At 43.9% G+C, this 7,323-nt stretch overlaps 1 non-coding gene across 1 annotated transcript; it reads left to right on the forward strand.

Annotated features, from left to right (window-relative positions):
- The first annotated feature begins 6,822 nt into the window (after positions 1-6,822).
- LOC118489975 lies at positions 6,823-6,929 on the forward strand. The gene has a single exon (XR_004887986.1). It is a non-coding gene; the product is annotated as a small nucleolar RNA R71 (small nucleolar RNA).
- The last annotated feature ends 394 nt before the right edge of the window (positions 6,930-7,323 follow it).

Here is a 7,323-nt window from a genome sequence, read left to right on the forward strand (position 1 = left end):
GACAGATTGGTATCAGAGCCATTGGTTATAGAGAACTTGGTTTTAATATGGGAAAACGTTTTATTAAGACCAGACTATAACCAGAACAGTGCTCTCAACGATCCACAACGACGCTTCGCTCCACGTGCAAGACTCAACATCCTAGGTAATAAGGTTTATGATTATTACCTGCTTGCTAGAACTGCATAGAACTTTGCTCGTAGTATGCTAGATTACATTGCTTACTATACGTCGTTACATGAGAACCCCTATGTGCTTACACTCTTCTGTCATCGCCCTATTTGCGAATCTCTCTAACTCACGTTGCATTTGCTATGAAGATCATGCCTGGACGAATTAACATGACTCAAGCCCAGTTAGAGGCTCTCGTTCAAGCTCAAGTTGCTGCGGCACTTGCAGCTGCTCAAGCAGGTAGTATACCCTGCAGTATAGACTCACACTAGGATCTTTAGATCCTACATTAACTCTCGTATTTAACTTGTCCTATTCGTACACAATAGGTCAACACGCGCAGCAGCCTGTCTGCACTTTCAAGAACTTCATGGACTGTCGTCCAAGCTCATTCAGTGGCACCGAGGGGGCAGTGGGACTCCTCCATTGGTTTGAGAAGCTAGAGTCAGTGTTTGAAATGTGCGAATGCCCTGAGGCACGCAGGGTCAAGTATGCCACTAGCACGTTGGAAGGGATTGCGCTTACCTGGTGGAACGCGCAAGTACAGATCCTAGGGTTGGCAGCTGCTAACGCCACACCTTGGGAGGATTTCAAGGAATTGATTAAGCGTGAGTACTGCACGCGAGACGACATTCACAAGTTGGAGAATGAGCTATACCACTTGAAGATGACGGGGTCAGAGATTGAGGCTTACACGAAACGGTCAAATGAACTGGCCATCTTATGTCCAACGATGGTGGACCCTCCAGTTAAGCGCATTGAGTTGTATCTCAAGGGGCTTGCGCCAGAAATTCAGAGCCACGTGACGTCGGCTAACCTCAACAATATCCAAGACATTCAGCGTCTTGCCCACCGACTCACCGATCAGGCAGTGGATCAGAACAAGCTGCCAAAACGCATCAGTGCTACTACTACTGCTGTCACTACATCTGCTACTCCCAGTGACAACAAGAGAAAATGGGATGGGGATTCCAGCAAGGGATCAGTTTCTGTTCAGTCCCAAACACAGCAGCGCCGCACCAACGACTACCAGAGTCCGAATCAGCAATCATCAGGGAGTCAGGGACAGAGTGGATATCGGGGAATTCACCCGTGGTGTAATAGGTGCAACAAACACCACAGTGGAAGATGTCGCAGGGAACGTTGTCAAAGACGCCTCAAGCCGGGTCATGAGGCTAAGGATTGTAGAAGCTCACGGCCAGCAAATCAGAACCAGCAACTCCCACCGCTAGCTCCACAGAACCAGCAGCAGCAGCCACAGCGTGGGAACCGGGGATGTTTCCAGTGTGGGGCTAAAGGTCACTACAAACGTGATTGCCCCCAATTGAACCAGAACCAGAATCGCAACAACAACAATAACCAGGGCAACGGGAACAACAATAACGGGGGAACCAACAACAACAACAATGGCAACGAAGCTCGGGGTCGTGCTTTTGTGCTAGGTCGGGGCGACGCAGTGAATGATCCCAATGTGGTTATGGGTAAGTTTCTTCTCGACGATATTTATGTTACTGTCTTATTTGATTCGGGTGCTGATACAAGTTATATGTCCTTGAAAATGAGTAAATTATTAAAACGTACCCCAACACCCCTAAACACCAAACACGTCGTAGAGTTAGCAAATGGTAAAAGCGTAGAAGCCGTGCATGTAATCAAGGGTTGTAGTGATGTGCATGAAGTGTGTTATAATTTTGATGAATATTTAAGCCCCTTTTACACTTTTAGCCAAGTTTTAAATTTATAAAACACGATATTTACTAACACTAAACACACATATGGGCAAGTGCACCCATCGTGGACGTAGTATAGTGTTGGTAAGATACCGAGGTCGTCCAAGTACACAAGAGCTTTTAATACCGGTTTATCCTCAACGTCTAATCAAATCAAAAAGTGAGAAAAATGTTTTAAACTAAGAAAAATAAAAACTAACTAAATGCTGAAAAATAAAATAAAATAAAAACAGATAGACAAGATGAATCACTTGGATCCGACACGTGTGTTAGTATAACCTTTGATTATTTTCGCACTTTTGCACTTGTTTAAGAGATTATCTTAGTTATTGTAGTAGGCCCCTCTTTTGAAGGCGACGTTACCCTCAACCCAGTAGTTTGAGTCAGCACGGATACAATCCTAAAGGGTCGGATTATTGAAAGATAATGAATTAAGTTATTAATGCAAATTGTGGTAGGCCCCACTTTCGGCGGTGACGTTACCCTCGGCTAAGTAGTCTGAGTCAGCAGGGATACAGTCCTAAATAGCCGGGTTATAGTATTAATAGTAGTTAACTTATGAGGGGGTCAAAGAGTTTGGATCCCCGCCATCCAATACCTATGAGTATTGAAGGAGATCCTACTAAATTTGACCCAGGTCCCAAGCAGGACCTCTAAACGCTGAACAAGGGCAAGACCCTTACCAAACCGTTCCCTTAACCCCCGACCAGGTAGCCAACATACCTCCATATAGACCGTGGAGATATGAATGGTGAAAATCTTTTATTTTATATAGACAGTAAAATAATGCCAAGACACCACGGACAAACGATAAGGAAAGATCACCTTCAACATAAGTAACTAGTTATTAAAGTCATTAATACAAAACCAAATAAAAAGTGCAAAAGATTAAAAATAAAAAGTATTATACTAAACACTTGTCTTCACCAAGTGATGTAAGAGACTTAGGCAAACATGGCCTTGATTGTCAAGAACTCTTACGATCAATCTTGGATCCCGAGACGACTCACACACTCTACGATGGACAATGGATGATGGTGGTGGATGATGGTGTTATGGTGGTGGTGGGTGGTGGATGAAGTGTGAGAGAGGTGGTGTGCCAAGGGATGAAATGGAATGAAGCCAAGCACCCCTATTTATAGGCTGAACAGAAGGCTGGGCACGGCCCCGTGTCCGCTGGACACGCCCCCGTGCCCGTCTGACATTCTCTCTCTTCATTAATTGTAATTCGCAATTACAATTAATGCGCCTGCTATACTTTCACCACGCCCCCGTGCCCGCTGGACACGGCCCCGTGGTGGGCAATGGAAGCTTCTACTGGTTTGTCTTTTCTGCTGCTTCCTGGGCACTCCCCCGTGTTCGCTGGACACGGGGCGTGTTCAGTCTCTGTTTTCTCTTCTTTGCCTTGGGAGGTGCCGTTGAGGGTCCGGGCAGTCTACTTTTGTTCCTTTTCTTGTATTTATGCTAGAATTAGTTGTCTTTTTGCTTCTTTTGTGATTTTGAGCTCATTTCATCCTGAAGATACAAAAGGAAGACAAAAACACTCTTTTTCCAACATTAGTACTTAAAAAGGGTTAGTTTTATGCCTTAATTGATGTGATTTATATGTTGCATTTTACACACATCATGTAGCATCGTTTTAGCTGGTCAGACCTTCTCGATTGATCTTATACCCATAGTTCTGGGTAGTTTCGACATCGTCATCGGCATGGATTGGTTGTCCAAGCAGCAAGCAGAGATCCTATGTAAGGAAAAGATCATTCGTATTCCTCGCTCTAGTCAGGAACCACTCGAAGTTCAAGGCGACAAGAGCGGTGCTGTGGTTGGCATCATCTCTTTCTTAAAGGCGCAGAAATGTTTACGAAAGGGGCACACTGCAATTCTGGCACTTGTCACTGACGCATCAGCAAAGGAAAAGAAGCTGGAGGATATTCCAATTGTACGGGGGATCACTCAACACTCGGCCGAAGGTGTATTTTTTTAGTGAATCACTCGAGAGCGGCATGGAACTTACGCCTTCCATAGGCTTGCCAAGCAATCAATCCTCCTCCTTTTTAACTTTTTGCCTTTGTAAATATCAACAGGACTTTTGGGGTGAAGGGTTAGGCTTGGGTTAAAGGTGGGTGGTTTGTGTTAGCGGTTAGTAAAAAGGGCGAAAAATCGTAAAAAGCGTCGGTTTTCGTAAAATACCTTGTCTTTAGCGATTTTTTTATTTTGAAGTATTTCTCCAAACAAGCTTTTATATAGCTTTTGTTTGTTTTTGACTTCATCATTTTTTTTTCATCACATAAAAAGGCAAGTTTACGAAGAACCGAGCTTGTTACTAAAATAAAAGGTGAAAAATAAAAAGGGTTTTTGGTGGGTAAAAAGGGTTTTGGGGTAATGAAATGAAAGGTTTAGGCTCAAAGGGGCTATCTAGGGGGATTTTGGGTAGGTGGTAAAAAAAAATGAAAAATAATGGTTTTGAAAGAAAAATGGTTAGTCCTAATGCCTCCATCATTTACTTACTTGGGTTTAAGTTGGTAAGGACCGGGAATGTATTGTTATGGCAAGTTCTAGATTTGTAAGAACCAAGCGGCTATTCACACAAGAAACGAAAAATGAGCATTTAGTCTAAATATGTATATTTTTATGCTCAATAAAGGCTCAAAACTCACTTTTGTGGGAATGGGTTTTTAATGTGATCAAGTATATATAATCGAATTTTTAACTAGACTTGTTATGCCGTTTCATAATTTTCTTATGTTGGTTCTTTGTTATCACGACGCTATCGGTTGTAAACTTGTAAAAATATAACCTTTTTAGAACTTGTTATTCCCAACTTAAACTAAGACAAGTAAATAAAAATAAAAAATGAAAAGGTTTTTGAAAAAAATTTGGGGTGTTTAGCGGTTCCAATAGAGTTTTGTGTAAGGCTTGTGTTTAGGATTTGCAAAATTCAAGGTTTTAGCATCCCCCCCACACTTAAATTACACATTGTCCTCAATGTGTCCAAAAATAAGGTTTTTGGTCGATTAGGATGTGTAAAAGTAAGTTAAAAAGCAAAGATTTATGTTACTGGCATCCTGGACACGGCCCCGTGGTGACCGGGCACGGCCCCGTGGTCAAGTGCCAGTAACAAAAATTAGAGAATTGAAACAGAAGCCTGGACACGGGGACGTGTCCGCTGAACACGGCCCGTGTCCAGTTACCTGAACTGGGTGTTTTCCTGCAGGTGGCTCAGCACGGGGGCGTGTTGGTTGGGCACGGCCCGTGTTGAGCCTTCTGTGATGGAGATTTGTGTCGGGTTGCTATGTTCTTTGTGCATGGTTCCATTTTTCTCGTTCCCTTTTTCATCCATTACCACCATGAGTGTGTTTTATTCTGCAAAATAAGACTAAAAGATTAAACTAAACTAAGGATAGTTCCGCGGAATGCCTCCGTGGTGCGCCACGTTTATAAGGGTCCTTGGCTAGACCCGATTCGAGGTTATATATTTTCTGAGTGGGATGCTTGGCGTCCCATGTTACACCGTCGGAGAGCAGCATCCAAGCTCGAATCAATAACCTTCATGTAATTGACCGGGTCGTCATCTTCTATTCTCTTCCCAACTCCGAATTTCACTTCATCATCCCCATACCTCAAGGTGAGTGTCCCGTCATTCATATCCACCACTGCTTGGGCTGTGGCAAGGAAGGGTCTCCCTAGTATAAGGGGGACCTCGGTGTCTTCCTCCATATCGAGTATGACAAAGTCAGCTGGATAAACGAATCTGCTTACCTTTACCAAGACATTCTCGATGACACCTTGTGGGAATTTGACGGATCGATCAGCGAGTTGTATGCTCATTTTTGTAGGGCTTGTGGTTCCCAAGCCGAGCCTTTATAACATTGACGAGGGCATGAGGTTAATGCTAGCTCCTAGGTCGGCTAAGGCATTGCGAATGGGCGATTCCCCTATTGAGCATGGAATCGTGAAGCTTCCGGGATCGATTTTCTTTTGGGGAAGTTTATTGAGCACGAGGGCAGAGCATTCTTCGCCGGGGTACGGAACTCGAGGAGCCTTGGTCGGCTCTGGTGATGGAGGAGAGTTCTTCTCCTGCAGAGGTGTCGGTACTGTTTCTTCCGTTGGCGGTGGCACTTCTGCAGGCCCTACGGTGCGGTTTCGTAGTGTGATGAGGTGAACTTGCGCCTTTGGGTTTGTTTCGGTATTGCTAGGTAATGTGCCTTGCGGTCTCTCGGAAAAATTTTGAGCTATTTGATTTAATTGTTTTTCTATGTTTTGAATGCTAGCTTGTTGATTTCTAAAATTAGATTCTAATTGTAGAAATCTTTCCGAGTTTTTCTTATCAGTGTCAGAGACGAGGCAAGATATAGTATCTTCGAGCCTTTCTCGTCCACCTTGTTGTTGAGTGAAATTTTGTGACTCATTTCTTGGTTGCTGAAAGTTTGTTCGTTGGGTTTGTTGGTTACTACTATTGCCGGGTTCCCTCCAACCAAGGTTTGGGTGGTTTCGCCATCCTTGGTTGTAAGTTCCCGTTGGAGGACCCGACGGCCTAGATCTATTATCAATGTAGTTTACCATTTCTTGTTGATCGTCTGTTTCTTTCATGCAACTCCAATTTTCATGTGACCCACCACACCCTTCACAAGCCATAACCGAGACTGTTTTTGTCATTTCCAATTTTTTTATCTTTGAAGAAAGAGCCTCGATTTGGGCTTGTAAAGAAGTGCTTTCATCGACCTTATGGGCGCCCGGGGCGATAGACTTATTTCCCCGGGGGGTGTGCCATTGAAAATTGGTTTGAGCAATTTCCTCAATTTGATTATATATTTCGTGTGGGCGTCGATTACCTAAAAGTCCCCCGGAGCTAGAATCAAGTGTCTGCCTAGTGTGTGGCAACAATCCATTATAGAAAGTGGATACTTGTTGCCATATTGCGAGGCCGTGATGGGGACACTTGCGTAATAGCTCCTTGAACCTTTCCCAAGTTTCATATAAGGATTCCCCGTCCTCTTGTGAATATGTATTAATTTCAGCCATTAACTTAGCAGTTTTAGAAGGAGGGAAATACTTATATAGAAATTTTTGGGCTAGTTCATCCCAGGTGTTTACCGATCCAGCTGGGAGGGTGTTGAGCCAAGCTTTCGCTCGGTCTTTTAGTGAGAAGGGAAACATACGGAGGCGGATGGCGTCGTTTGATGCTCCATTGATCCGAAAGGTATCACATATTTCCAAGAAATTAGTTATATGTAGATGGGGATCCTCGTCCGCAAGCCCATGGAAGGTTGCGGAGTTTTGGAGCATTTGTATCAAATGTGGCCGAAGTTCGAAGTTATTGGCTTCGACATTCGGAGCATTGATAGCGGCGCCTAGATTACCTACGGTGGGTCGTAGATAATCCATAAGGGTACGTTGGTCCGCCATTGGAGGTGGATTACCC

This window comes from Helianthus annuus, chromosome 2 (genome assembly GCF_002127325.2).
Source record: "Helianthus annuus cultivar XRQ/B chromosome 2, HanXRQr2.0-SUNRISE, whole genome shotgun sequence".
Taxonomy (NCBI): domain Eukaryota; kingdom Viridiplantae; phylum Streptophyta; class Magnoliopsida; order Asterales; family Asteraceae; genus Helianthus; species Helianthus annuus.